General features: G+C 35.8%; 6 long non-coding RNA genes across 6 annotated transcripts; 1 reads left to right on the top strand and 5 right to left on the bottom strand.

Moving 5' to 3' along the window:
• Nucleotides 1-1,329: 1,329 nt before the first annotated feature.
• LOC124348332 lies at nucleotides 1,330-12,633 on the bottom strand. Its single transcript, XR_006919942.1, has 3 exons — nucleotides 12,617-12,633; nucleotides 1,961-2,097; nucleotides 1,330-1,717 (listed from the first exon to the last, which is right to left on the bottom strand). It is a non-coding gene; the product is annotated as an uncharacterized LOC124348332 (long non-coding RNA).
• LOC124348333 lies at nucleotides 6,366-7,192 on the bottom strand. The gene is made up of 2 exons (XR_006919943.1): nucleotides 6,722-7,192; nucleotides 6,366-6,613 (listed from the first exon to the last, which is right to left on the bottom strand). It is a non-coding gene; the product is annotated as an uncharacterized LOC124348333 (long non-coding RNA).
• On the bottom strand, nucleotides 8,144-8,722 carry LOC124348329. Its single transcript, XR_006919939.1, has 2 exons — nucleotides 8,489-8,722; nucleotides 8,144-8,404 (listed from the first exon to the last, which is right to left on the bottom strand). It is a non-coding gene; the product is annotated as an uncharacterized LOC124348329 (long non-coding RNA).
• LOC124348334 lies at nucleotides 10,555-11,217 on the top strand. The gene is made up of 2 exons (XR_006919944.1): nucleotides 10,555-10,870; nucleotides 10,955-11,217. It is a non-coding gene; the product is annotated as an uncharacterized LOC124348334 (long non-coding RNA).
• Nucleotides 11,989-12,601, bottom strand: LOC124348330. The gene is made up of 2 exons (XR_006919940.1): nucleotides 12,397-12,601; nucleotides 11,989-12,311 (listed from the first exon to the last, which is right to left on the bottom strand). It is a non-coding gene; the product is annotated as an uncharacterized LOC124348330 (long non-coding RNA).
• Nucleotides 12,634-13,723: 1,090 nt separating the features above from the next.
• On the bottom strand, nucleotides 13,724-14,329 carry LOC124348331. Its single transcript, XR_006919941.1, has 2 exons — nucleotides 14,190-14,329; nucleotides 13,724-14,077 (listed from the first exon to the last, which is right to left on the bottom strand). It is a non-coding gene; the product is annotated as an uncharacterized LOC124348331 (long non-coding RNA).
• Nucleotides 14,330-14,384: the final 55 nt, after the last annotated feature.

Below are 14,384 nucleotides of genomic sequence, written 5' to 3' on the forward strand. Positions count from 1 at the left end.
AGGAAATTTAAATTTGTAACTTTTGAAAAATTACACTTATAAAACTTTCGGGGGTCAATGGAAGTGGAAGATCGGTGGTAACTCTTCACGACCGCCAAAAGATCTTGATGACTGTGGAGAGGACAAGGGAAGAAGAGAGAGATGACCCAGAGCTTCAAAATGAGTATGATCAAACATTTTTAAAATGTTCCTCAACTTCTTGGTTGATGACTAACTGTTAAAAAAAGGGGAATAGAAATTTTACTTGATCAAAAAATTTATTAAAATCAAGATCATCATTTATTAAAAACAGTAAACAAAAAGAGGCAATAATTAGAACAATAAAGACGAAATCAAACAAGAACAATAAAAATCAAATCAAATATCATCAAAATATCAATATCATATCATGAAAACTTGTCTTGCTAGGGAAGATTCAAACTTTTTTCTTTTTGTTTACACTGATGAGCACTCACTGCACTGACAGTTGGAAGGTTAAGCAAACAAAAGCGAATTCACTGCCTAGGATTCGGCAACCAGCAAGGTGACAAATACGCAAATCAAATTTTTAAAACAGTAATAAAAACAAATGAAAACCCCGTTACGCCATGTATCAAATTTTGACAGAATTATGTACAAAATTTGGTGACGATTGGTCATTCAGGGAAGAAACGTATAAAGGAACACTAAATGGACATTAAACCCTCTGAATTTCACTACTAGCTACTACTACCCTACCCCCTATACCCCACACCCTATATTGTTAAGGACCTTCGTATATAAATATACCTCAGGGATATTTATAGTTGATTTTTCTTTTTTTTTTTGTGGAAAGCATGAATTTTGGAATGCCTATTGATATACAATATTGGTAGTAATTCGTACCATTATAAAGCTTTCGATTTATGGTATTGGTACATACCGATTATTATCGGTACATGACACCAAAAAAAAAAAAACAAGCGGTAGAAATTCTAACCGCCCTGGCAACAGAACCGATAATCGGCACATATAGCATTTCCTACCGGAAAACTATATAGATTTTATTAACAGTGAACAGATGCAAATTTATACATATTATTTTAATCAAAGACGGTTCAATGACGAATTTGATTTATAGGACGGAAAGTCCCTCCCCAGCCACGGTGAAGGTTATCGAAGGAAGCGGTTTGTTATTATTAAGTGCGTGCGTCCGTGTCGTTCAACCGTGCTTGATTAATACTAATAATGATAAAACAACTTGATCAACTCCGTTATTTTCAGGTTATTAATATATATGTTGTTGGGTTTATTTTGTTTTTGCTCTGATTTCTTGACTGAAGAATTTATTTGAATTCATTTACAAATTAATGAAGATTTTACTGTGTATTAGAGTGAGAAGACTGATATTCTTTTACATGTGGTAAAGCGATTTATTTTTTCTGCTTGGATTAGTTAATTTTTTTTTTCAAACCAACACCGAATAAATGTGATGAACAGTTTTGAATTTTCTATTTGGTTTTGAATTTATCAAATTAGCACAGACTGCCTCCAGGAGACCTTTTATCAAGTGCAAACCAATTTTTGGTAAGCGTAATTACTCTTCCATTGGTCGAGCTTGCCTCTGTACCCAATCCTCTCCATCCGGACGGGAGTTGAATTAATCTTCCGTCAGTCCACCATCTTGACTTGGTTGAACCATCGGGGAATGTTTGCCTTTCACAAAAATGTCTGTAACCCAATTACGATCTTCTATTTTCTATAAAATGGGGATGTCATCGGGGGTTGGCAACTCACAACTTGGGTGTACGAAGATTCGGGATTCTAGAGAGATTCTAGAGATTCCGAAAGATTCTATGAGAGGAGAGATAGGGAGATTCTGGCCAGGGCGGACCAGGGTGTACGAAGATTCTGGGGAGTTGCCAACCCCCGGATGTCATCATTAAAAACAAAAATTAGTTTATATCGTAAAATAAATACGAGAACAAGTACAGTAACTTACGCGGAGCCGCCGATACCAATCCAATCAAGGCTACAAGAAGAAGACAATAAATGGCAATTTTGTACGTCATTTTTAAAAGAAGTAAGTCGAGCTTTGAAGATTGAGCTGTACCGCTGCTAGAGACGACTTAACTTGATCTGTGAAATAATTTGTCATAAACGAAAGTTTATAAAGACCTTTTTCACTCCTTTCTGGGGTGAGTAGAATATATAGTTGCGACCGAATAAGCGGCTGTTGCACAATGTTTGGCCGCAGAGGAGGTGGCCTCTTGGGCGGGCATCATTGCCGGGCGGCGACGGCAGCGGAGGCGGCATCAGAGGAAATGGCTTAGCGCTATAATGGCGATCTGCTAGAAAGAAAGAAAAAAATTAAAATATTTAACGCCACAAAACAATTTTTGAATCGTCAAAAGTCAAAGAAATTGAAGTGACTTACAGAAAACTGAATTCAGTTGGAACAAGAAAGGCTGCTCGTTTATATTCCACTGTCCTAATTATTGTTGTCATTATATTACCCGGTCATATGGAGTATTACCGGGCCCCAAAAAATATAAGAACTATAACGGTTTTTATTTACCTGCAGGGTTCATGCAAATTAATAAATCACCAGACTAGTCTAATACTTTTAAAAATAAAAAAACGTTGGCGCTCATAGAGTACCGCTGGTTATAGAGCGCCCGGATGTGTCTTGTAGTAAAACTAGTGTACAACTATTATAAGTAGATCTCACATTCAATGATTTCGGAAGATTTTATATTTACACTATTAATTTCATTCATATAATATACATGTTAAAATGGCAGCAGCTTTAAATAATATTCACAAAATAAAGTTCACAAAATAATTTCATTGAATCAGCATCATCAGTGCTTCCTCCTCCGTCACCGCGAGCAAGAGACGATATGTTCAACAGATGGATCCGATTGATACCAAACATATTTGTAGGTAATTTCTCCATCATCTCTATTAGACTGTATGAGTTTGCCAGCTGACTCCATATTTCTCCATCCGGACGGAAGTCGGGTTTTTTCCATTGAAATTGACCACTTTAACTTCGACGGTATATCGCGATACGTTATTGTCTCCACACACGTAACCTTGTATCCGTAATCACCTCTGTTGGGTCTACCTGTGAATTGCACATGAATTTTTAAAATGAGTAGGGCTACCAGTGCGATAACATAAACAAAATTAATAACTGTGCTAAAACAAATATTAACATTTCTTTAATTTGACTTACGTGGAGCTGCCGATACCAATCCAATCAAGGCGACAAGAACAAGACAATAGATGACAATTTTGCACGTCATTTTCAGCTGGTTAAAAATGTTTGAGTCAGGCTTTAAAAATGAGCTTCAATTGTGTGAGCCAGTTGAACGTAAACTGATGAACAAGTTTGCGGTAAGTTATTTTATATAGGTTACTACAAGTGAGTGTCTACTGTCCTTGAAAAATGTTTTCTGTTCATTGACGTCTTTTCTGCGTGCACTAGCTCCCGGATAAACTAATTATATAAATCTTGGCCAAGCAACATGCTAAATATGGAGTGCCTACGTCACTGAGTACGTAGCCTATATGCCAAGCTACCTGGTTGGCATTTTAGCAATTCGATCGAGGCTATACGGCGGGAAACGGGAAACCCCGGATTTTACTGTTATGGCGCAATGTGCATGTTATACACTTGTTTATTGATATTGATATTGATTTAATCCTTGAACTAATTTTTGAATTCTGCTTCCGTCTCTTTGAATGAAGTAAATACGATCGTGTCCGGGTTTGAAAATAACTTTCTGAAATTGAAATCCACTCAAATCAAATCATGAACACTATACTATGACCTGCGGACGCTGGAAGAATGGATGCAACTAAACGTGAGAATAAGGTAATAAACCATCTTCTGCGAAATGATTTGAGGCAATCGATTAATAGTGATGCTTCTGAAAATCTAATCTCGATATTTTCTCAGAATTGGCCTTGGGGAAGGTCATCACTCTTAAATGTTATGACTCTGCAGGAGAAAAATCAGAGTGCCTACCTTTGGGATTGATGAGTTAATGGTATAATCATAATTGTTTATTTGTTATTTATTATACCGTGACTTCCTTATTGGCCGTTTAACTATTTCACGATAAGATTTTTAGTGTTTAGTGTATCCATAACGTCTCCATACGTCCATAGACTTTTGCATATTGTTTGAACTTTGAAGTGTTTAAAATTAAACAATTTTTTGGGAATTCGATTGTTTAACCTTAACCGCAGACAAAGCTGTGAGGTACAAAACAGAGCCTGGCCTGCATCATCGCTGTAAAAATGTGTTATTCAATTAACCCCGCGTTGATTGAGATAACAGATGAAACGGCAAGAGAAAACTTGCAGTCGACATATTTATGCAAGTGTCGGAGGCAGGTCACAGGATAATATACGGCAAATAAAAGTTACAAAAATCAAATGACCACCCAATTTTCTGCCGGGACATTTCAATTGCCATATGTATGGGGAGTCACGACATATCTTGCATAATAATAAAAGTATTTCAATGAACCATAAAAGGGAAGGTTCTGGGGATGGTAACTGACTTGAGGTCACGCTCTTACTTCATTGGCTGCCTACTGGACCTTAATTCGACCGTCTAGCGTTACCGAGTGAACGGTAACCGTCGACTATCGTCAGGGGCTAAGCGTAAGACTAACAGACACAACTTCATATTGTGACCAGCATGTCGAGAAACCGGGGTTTAATGGGTTACGATCCTTATGATAGACGTCCTTTATAGCAACAGGCCGTCTAACAGATCGGGAGGTGAGTTTAGAAGTGAGATATATATCTTGAATCATCGCTTATTATTGACCCGTATATTATTATTGAAGACGGTATATTGATGAAGAGCATTCACATCATTTAAGACACACAGTTTTATAGACACAATTTCAGTGGGAGTATTACACAATTGAGAGATGCAGGGAGTCGAACACGGGACTATTTGATGCGATGCGAAGATGATGACCGTTGCTCGTTGAGTGCAAATCTTGATGTGAATTTAATCGAGTCAGGATGGACGACCTCTAATCGACGGCAGTGACGCCTATGACCTTGCGCATCTCCTGGCTTCGGCTCCAAATTCACGCAACATTGAAGAACATTGTTCTTCTACCCGATGTAATTCCTGGAATGAATTGATTAATGAATAGATATGACAGTCATTCAATTGACAAAATATTTTTTCAGATGCAGTGCCTAAAAGCTATATTTATAATTATAAATCATAATACTAATAAACTGGAAATTGCTGGCGCTTGATTGACTTCGAAGAAATATGAATTGTTATTGTATTTATTTTTATAAATTTCCAATTCAAAATTCTGGCTATGAATCTAATAACTGGAAATTGCTGAAGTTTCATTGGCTATTATAGGAAATGAGATTTTATATCTTCAATTCTTTAATGGTATAGCTATAACAAACGGTTCACAAAATTTTATTTAATTCAGCAGATTTTTCCTCCTCCATCACGGAGAGAAGGAACCGATTGATCCAGTTGATACCAAATGTATTCGTAGGAATATACTCCATCGCTAGGGACAGGGCTGGCAGCTGACCCAATATTTCTCCTTCCGGACGGAAGTCTTATTTTTTCCGCTGAAATGGACCACTTTGCCTTAGTCGATCCATCACGATACGTTGTCTCCACACACGTCACTGTATTATCCATACTCACGTCTGTTTTCTGTAATTGAATGTGAATTTTCAAAATGAGTTAATAAACTATGCTAACAGTTCTTGATAAAAATTTGCCTTACGTGGAACTGCCAATAATATCAATCCAATCAAGGCTAAAAATAGAAGACAATAAATGGCAATTTTGCTCGCCATTTTCAGTAGTTTTTAAAAGAAGTCTAAGTCGAGCTCCGAAGATTATAGTTTACTGCTGCTGAAGCTGTCTCAGCTTGGTCTGATATGGAATTTTGCAAATGGCTCTTTATGTACGTCTTTTTTCTGACGAAGTGTACTCGTTTTTTAACTGGACTTGGGTTCACCGAAATAAAAAAAATAAATCTGATCTAATTGCCCTAAAAAAACACGTTATCCTTTCAGGAAAGATCCAGAGAATGGGTTAACTGGAAAAAAAATATGTATCTGATTCCCATTCCCGTATATACAATGGTGTAACACGAATTTATATACGTGGTGTCTTGATTGGCGATGAGCTGTGATTATTTTATTTTATAAATTTTTATTTATTTTATATTTTATTTTGCCTTTAGAAAACCTTAAAAAATTACAATAATGATATCGAATAAAATAATCAGTGTAACTATAATAACCATAACGATTTTTACTGCTGTGGTGTCTATACGATTATTATTATGTTACCAAGTGAATGAAATGATGGTGAATAAAAAATTTTATTCATTCAACACTTTTGTATTTCTCGTTTTAGAAATATGAATTTAGCACTCAATTTCTGATTCTTCAGTCAATTGATACCAAGTTTTGGTATACGTCGTTACTCCGTCTTTGGTCGAGGTTGATTCTTTAGTCAATTGTTTCCATCCGGATGGGAGTTGGACTAATTCAGACCCCGAATTAAAACTCGTTGATCCATTCGACGTTGTCTTTTCACAGTAATGTTTAAAACCTTGCGATCTTCCAGTTTCTAAATTTTGTATGATATTTAAGAAAGAAAAATTTTCAAAAATAATACGAGAACAAATACAGTAACCGAAATAAATATTTCTTTAACTTTTAACGATTTTTGACTTACGTGGAGCTGCCGACACCAAGCCAATCAAGGCTAGAAGAAGAAGACAATAAATGGCAATTTTACAAGTCATTTTCAGCAGCTTTAAAATAAAATTAAGTCGAGCTTTGAAGATTATTGAGCTGTACCGCTGCTAGAGACGACTCACTTTGCTCTGTCAAATAATTTTGCAAATGGCACTTTTTATAGGAATTTTTGTAATAAGGAGTGTACTCGCTTTTACCTGTCTTCTGGTTCACTGAGTTAAAAAATAAATCCGATCCAACTGCTCAAGCAAATTCTCGTTATCCTCCCTCGAGTTTATAAATGTTATGCGAATTGCTGTGTATACTTTAAACCCCATTTCCGTACACGGTGCTGTAAGAAGTGACCGAGTTATCCATCTTGCCCGCAACTTGCTCATAGTGGAAAACATCATGGTGACAAAGTAGAAGAGTTTGCGTCGTCAAGCTAAGTACGGGAGTTAGAAAGCCATCTAATTATTAGCATTTCTCCGGCCAGTTTCCCGTTATATCGACTTTCACGTACGAAAATTTGTGTATTCCCAAGACGTTAACGTTTTAGGGATATTTCTAAAAATTTCTCATATCGCATAATATAAATCAATTTATGCATTTTGGCAATCGTGGCAGGAATATAAAAAAATTCTTCTTAATTTAATTTCAAAAAGTCTAAACAAGAACATCGCAATGCTAACGAAATCAGCTAGCAACAAAAATTTGCCAACTTGGCGAGTTATGTGTTTAAATTTACCTATGCGTAGATAATAACGTACATAAAAGCATAAAAGTGGAATAACAATATTATTGAAAACAACCAGTGTAAACTAACAATCGCAAAAATGATTTGAAAGTACTCCTGGGTGCTGCCGACGTACAGAGAAAGCAGCTGTCTATGAGACGTACTGTATAAGCTGTAATAAGTCAGCGAATTTCAATTAGGAAAGAAAGCCCCGCCCTAGCAGCCGCGACGAGGGTTATTGACGGAAGCGGTTTGTTATCAGGTGTGTGCGCGTCCGTGTCGTTGAACCGTGCTTGATTATTCTTTTTATAATACAACTTGACCAACTCCGTTATTTTCAGGTTATTATGTATGTTGTTTGGTTTATTTTGTTTTAGCTCTGATTTCTTGACTGAAGAATTTATTTGAATTCATTTAAAAGTAAATTAAGATTTTATTGCAGAGTGTGGACAATGATATTCTGTTCCATGTAGTACAACGATTTATTTTATTATTACTTGGATATATTATAATTGGTGGCTAAGGCTAAATGGTCGTCTTCATTTATTTTATCTGTCATTTTTGTTTATCGAAATATTTTCATTGGTGTAGAAAGACTCCCCCTCCCCCCTGGGAGTCACGTTTTATTGGTAGAACGATTTCTTCTATTCATTAATTTGAATCCTTTGAACAGCGTATTATATGTGTGATAAAGAGTTTTGTATTTCTCGTTTTAAAGGTATTTTAAATTTTCGCACTTAACATCTGTTTCTTTAGTCAGTTGATACCAAGAATTGATATGCGTAGTTACTGCTCCGTCTTTGCTGGTCGAGCTTGATTCCTCAGTCGATCCTTTCCAGTCGGAAGGGAGTTGTACTGTCTCATACCCAAAAAAATATTGCGTATTTCCACTGCTGGTCGTTTTCTTTTCACAATAATGTTTAAAACCTTGCGATCTTCCAGTTGCTAAATTTTGTATGGGATTTAAGAAAGAAAAATATTTAAGAATAAATACGAGAACAAATGTAGTAGAACCATAGTTTGACTTACGTGGAGCTGCCGATACCAATCCAATCATGGCTACCAGAAGGAGACAATAAATGGCAATTTTACAAGTCATTTTCAGTAGTTTTGAAAAAAAGAATTAAGTCGAGCTTTGAAGATTGAGTATAGCTGTACCGCTGCAAGAAAAGACTCAAGTTGGTCTGTGGAATCCTACTGCAAACGACACTTTTTATAGGAATCTTTGTACTGAAGACTGTACTCGTTTTTACCTGTCTTCTGGTTCACAGACTTAAAAGAAGAAATCTGACCCAAAAGTGCTGAAACCCCCGTTACCTCCGCTCGCGAATTAAAATGTTATGCGAATTGTGTATGCATTAAACCCCATTCCCTTGTACGGTTCTGTAGGAAGTGACCTAGTGACCAGCTGTTGAAAATTTTGCACAACTTTGTATAAATTCGAAAACCAGGTGACGAAGCTGGAGAGTTTGCCGTGATCAAACTAAGTACGATGCTGGAAATCTGTAATAAGTTAGTGAATTTCATTTAGGACGGAGCGGAGAGCCCCGCCCAAGCCGCGACGAGAGTTATAACGAAAGCGGGTTGTCAGTTGCACCGAGTTAAAAAAAAGAGATGTACATATGTAAGAGCTCAAACAAAAACACGTTCCTCATCACGTTCCTCGCGAGTTAAATTTATTGCAAGTAAAATTATGTACACTCCCATCTCTTATTTGGTTGGAAGTGATCTAGTTACCCAACTGCTGAAAAACACGCTTTGCCATCATTGCGAAACAAGTCGACAAAGTTGGAGATTTTGCATCATCAAGCTAAGTGTGGTAGTTAGAAAGCTATCTAATTATTAGCATTTCTCCAGTTTTCCGTTATGCATCGGCTTCCACGTAGGAATAATCCGATATTCCCAAGACGTTGACGTTTTGGGGATAGGCTATATTTCTCCATATTCTCCATATTTCTTATTTCTTGTAAATCAATTTATAAAGTTCGCCAATCGGCAGGGCCAGCATAGCTAATAATTATTGTCTTCAATTCCATTTCTAAGAAATTGAGCAAGAACATCGCAAAATGCTCGTGAAAATCTTTATTTTAAAAATTGGCAGCTGAACCAATATTTCTCCATCCGGACAGTTACAAAAGAGAAATCTGATCTAAGAGCTCAAACAAAAACGAGTCATCCTCTGGAGTTTAAATTTATGCGAAACCAGCGTTATTCAATACATACATTATATAAAACCAGGTGACAAAGTTGGAGAGTTTGCGTCGTCAAGCTAAGTACGGGAGTTAGAAAGCCATCAAATTATTAGCATTTCTCCAGTTCCCCGTTACATCGACTTTCACGTACGAACAGCAGATATTCCCGAGACGAAATTGCGATTTTCGGATTTTTTCAAATTTTTTCATATTCCTTCGTATAAATCTATTGATGAATTTTGACAATCGTGGCAGGACCAAATAGTTTTTCTTCAATTATTATGTTTCATAAAAATCAAAGCAATGCATCCATGTATCGCAATGCTCTTGAAAATTCTGCTAGCGAATTAAAATTGCCAACCTGTTGGCGAGTTGTGTTTAAATTTACAAATGCATAGAAAACGTAAAAAAAAATGGAACCATTTTATTTAAAATAAACAGTGTAACTAATAAATCTAACCGCAATAATAAAATTAAAATACTGTTGGATAGGTCGACGTACTGCCAGAGAAAGCAGTAGGCCTATAGGTAAGCTAAGCTGTATGTCAGCGGGAAAATTTGATTTGGAACTAGAAGCCCGTCCAGCAACATTATATTGCCAGGTGTATCAGTCAACCGCCCTTGCTCAATAAAAACATCTTGAATATCTCAGCATCCGTCGTAATTTTCAGTTAATAAAGTGTACGTTTTTTTTTTTTTTTTTTTTATTACTTTGTTATTATTTCTAATGTAATAAGTATTACCGCAATCATAATTTTTAATGTAGTACTCCTGTTTTTCAACTAATATATGCAAAATTTATGTAATTGTTTTTATTTATGTTAAGTTTTCAACAGCTGGTAACTCGGTCACTTATCCCTACAGAACCGTACAAGGAAATGGGGTTTAATGCATAAACAATTCGCATAACATTTTAATTCGCGAGCGGAGGTAACGGGGGTTTCAGCACTTGGGTCAGATTTCTTTTTTAAGTCGGTGAACCAGAAGACAGGTAAAAACGAGTACAGTCTTCAGTACAAATTTTCCTATAAAAAGTGTCGTTTGCAGTAGGATTCCACAGACCAACTTGAGTCTTCTCTTGCAGAGGTATACAGCTACTCAATCTTCAAAGCTCTACTTAATTCTTTTTCAAAACTACTGAAAATGACTTGTAAAATTGCCATTTATTGTCTCCTTCTGGTTCTGGTAGCCATGATTGGATTGGTGTCGGCAGCTCCACGTAAGTCCAATTTAGGTTCTACTACATTTGTTCTCGTATTTATTTTTAAATATTTTTCTTTCTTAAATCCCATACAAAATTTAGCAACTGGAAGATCGCAAGGTTTTAAACATTATTGTGAAAAGAAAACGACCAGCAGTGGAAATACGCAATATTTTTTTGGGTATGAGACAGTACAACTCCCTTCCGACTGGAAAGGATCGACTGAGGAATCAAGCTCGACCAGCAAAGACGGAGCAGTAACTACGCATATCAATTCTTGGTATCAACTGACTAAAGAAACAGATGTTAAGTGCGAAAATTTAAAATACCTTTAAAACGAGAAATACAAAACTCTTTATCACATATATAATACGCTGTTCAAAGGATTCAAATTAATGAATAGAAGAAATCGTTTTACCACCACATCATTCAAGATAGTATAATAACAGATTATTATATTGTCGACACTCAGCAGTAAAACTCGTTATTAAGGTTATTACTTATTACACGCTGAAATTCTTTCATTCGCCGATTCCTTATTAGTATAAATCAATTTATTAATTTTGGCAATTGCGGAATAAATAGTTTTGTTGAATTATATTTCATAAAAATTTGAGCAGGAATATCGCAATGCTCATAACAAATCTACTAGCGAAAAAAAATGCCAACCTGCTGGCGAGTTGTCATTATAAATTTACTTATTCGTAGATAAAACGACAGTAAAAATGGAAAAATGTTATTTAAAACAAACAGTATAACTAATTGGCCTAACCGCAACAATGATTTGAAGTTACTGCTAAGTGTCGACGTACTGCCATAGAAAGCGGTTTATTACGTAAGCTCCATATATGTAAGCGAATTTGATTTAGGACAGAAAGCCCCGTCCGAGCCACGGCAAAAGTTGACGAAAGCGGTTTGTCAGGTGTGTGCGTCCGTGTCGTTGAACTGTGCTTGATTACTAATAATGATAATACAACTTGATCAACTCCATCATTTTAAGGTTATAAAAAATTTGGTTTGGTTTATTTTGTTTTAGTTCTGATTTCATCTAGACTGAAGAATGAATTAAAATTCATTAAAAAATTCATTTAGATAACTGCGAGAATGAATAATGAGGAGACTGATATTCTCTTACATATGTGGTAAATCGATTTATTCATTAAACTTGGATTGGTTAATTTTTTTTCAGAACAGCGTAAAACAATTTTGTATTTTGGTTTGAATCTAACAATTTAGCACAGACTGCCTCCAGGAGACTTTTGATCCAGTCCATACCATTGTTTGGTACGCGTAATTTTTCCGCCATCATCGATCGAGCTTGCCTCTGTACCCAATCCTCTCCATCCGGACGGGAGTTGAATGAATTCTCCATCAGTCCACCATTTTGACTTCGTTGATCCACCAGGGAACGTTGTCTTTTCGCAATAGTGTCTATAACCGTACTGCGATCTTCCAGATTCTAAAATTGGTATGTGATTTTAAAATTAATACGAGAACAAATATGGTAACCGATGTTGACATATCTCTTAAATTTTTTGACTTACGTGGAGCTGCCGATACCAATCCAATCAAGGCTACAAGAAGAAGACAATAAATGGCAATTTTACAAGTCATTTTCAGTAGTTTTTTAAAAAGAAGTAAATCGAGCTTGGGAAATTGAGCTGTACCGCTGCTAGAGACGACTCAACTTGGTCTGTGAAATAATTTGTGCAATCGGCACTTTATATAGGACTTTCTGAGGGATTGTTTTCCATTTTTTGTTACCTTTCTTGGAGACACCGAGTTCGAAAAGAGATCTCAATCAATCAGCGCCCAAACCAAAACACGTTTTTCCTGAGAGCTCAAATAAGGCAACGGGGAAAAAAAGATTTATGTGACGAACGAACAACTCTGGAAAAACCCAATTCCGTGTATAGTGTTGGCCGGCAGCACCACAGCTGCCGAGAATAAGCTTTTAGTATATCCTGCTAAAGAAAGTGAAAAGATGGAGAGAGACTGTGCGTCAAGTAGTTAGAAAGTGACTTGGCTACTTGATTATTATTAGGCCTACAGCAATTCTGCACTTTGCCGTCGTCATGATTCGCAAGCGGGAATTTCCCAGACTTTTGCGTGTATTGATTTTTTTGCGATTAAAATCTCAATAAAATATCGAAATAATTTTATTAATTGACTCTATAATAATGTGTTTTTATTATTCCTTGCTAGAACTATTTAAATTCATGTGAGAATTATTTTAAATTGTGTGAAAAAGAGAGCGGAAATAATTATCTCCAGGTAAAATACTTATTATGTTTGTTTAAAAAATGTTTTAAATTTTTTTAGTAAAATTCTATATAAATTGTAAAATTATTGGGACATATCCAAAATTCAAATATTTTGCGAGAATAGGCTACTTATTATATTTACGTCTTTAAATGTTGACAGTATCGAATCGTGCAATCGTTATCAATCAGTTCAAGGCCAACAGCTGTGGGAAAATACGCTTTCACATTTCCTGCTTAACAAAAGGGCAAAGATTGAGAAAATGTGCCATCAAGTCGTCAGGAAGCTATTTAATTATTAGCCATTTTTGCAGTTTCCATCATCGACACTATGTTATTTAGACTTTTGCTTATTGATGTTTTTTTGCGATCAGTGACAAGGCAATAGTTGTCTTCAATTAATTGTTTTTTCATACCGAAATATTTGTATGATTGACTCTAATTACTATGTGTTTCTATTATTCCTTGATAGAACTATTTAAATTCACGTGGCAAAAAAATTTGTGAAGGGTCATGTCGCTCATGTAGTTTTAAAAATGTTTTTCATTTTTTAAGCAAAATTAGATAAATTGAAATAAAATTAATTATTTGTAGACCCAAAATTCAAATATTTTGTAAGATTTTTATATGTCTTTCTTTTAGTGTAGACAGCTGAATCGTGCATTATCAATCAATTATAAAAAAATTAATCATTTTGTTTTTTTAGTCGAATTTTAGTTGAATCAGCAGAGTGATCCTGATCCTCCAGCACCACGAGCAGGAGCCGATTGATCCAGTTGATACCAACTATATTTCATCGAAAATTTCCCATCGCCAGGGACCGAGCTGGCAGCTGACCCACTATTTCTCCATCCGGACGGGAGTCGGATTTTATTACCAGAAATCGACCACTTTGACTTTCGCGATCCATCGTAATACGTTGTCTCTACACACTCAACTTCATATCCGTACTCAACTCCGTTCTCTAGAAATGAATAGAAATTTTTCAGGATGAGTATTACCCGACCACCCGGGCAATAAAATATAAGCACAAATAGAAACTATAAATGCCAACACAGTTTTTAAATTTGACTTACGTGGAGCTGCCGATACCAATCCAATCAAGACTACAAGAAGAAGACAATAAATGGCAACTTTACTAGTCATTTTAAGTAGTTTTTACAATGAAGTAAATCGAGCTTTGAAAATTAATTTGTTATGTTGCTTGCTTTTACCACAGCTAAACTTGGTGTGAAATATAATTTTGCAAACGGACTTTATATAGGACTTTT

Source organism: Daphnia pulicaria, chromosome 7, assembly GCF_021234035.1.
Source record: "Daphnia pulicaria isolate SC F1-1A chromosome 7, SC_F0-13Bv2, whole genome shotgun sequence".
NCBI lineage: Eukaryota > Metazoa > Arthropoda > Branchiopoda > Diplostraca > Daphniidae > Daphnia > Daphnia pulicaria.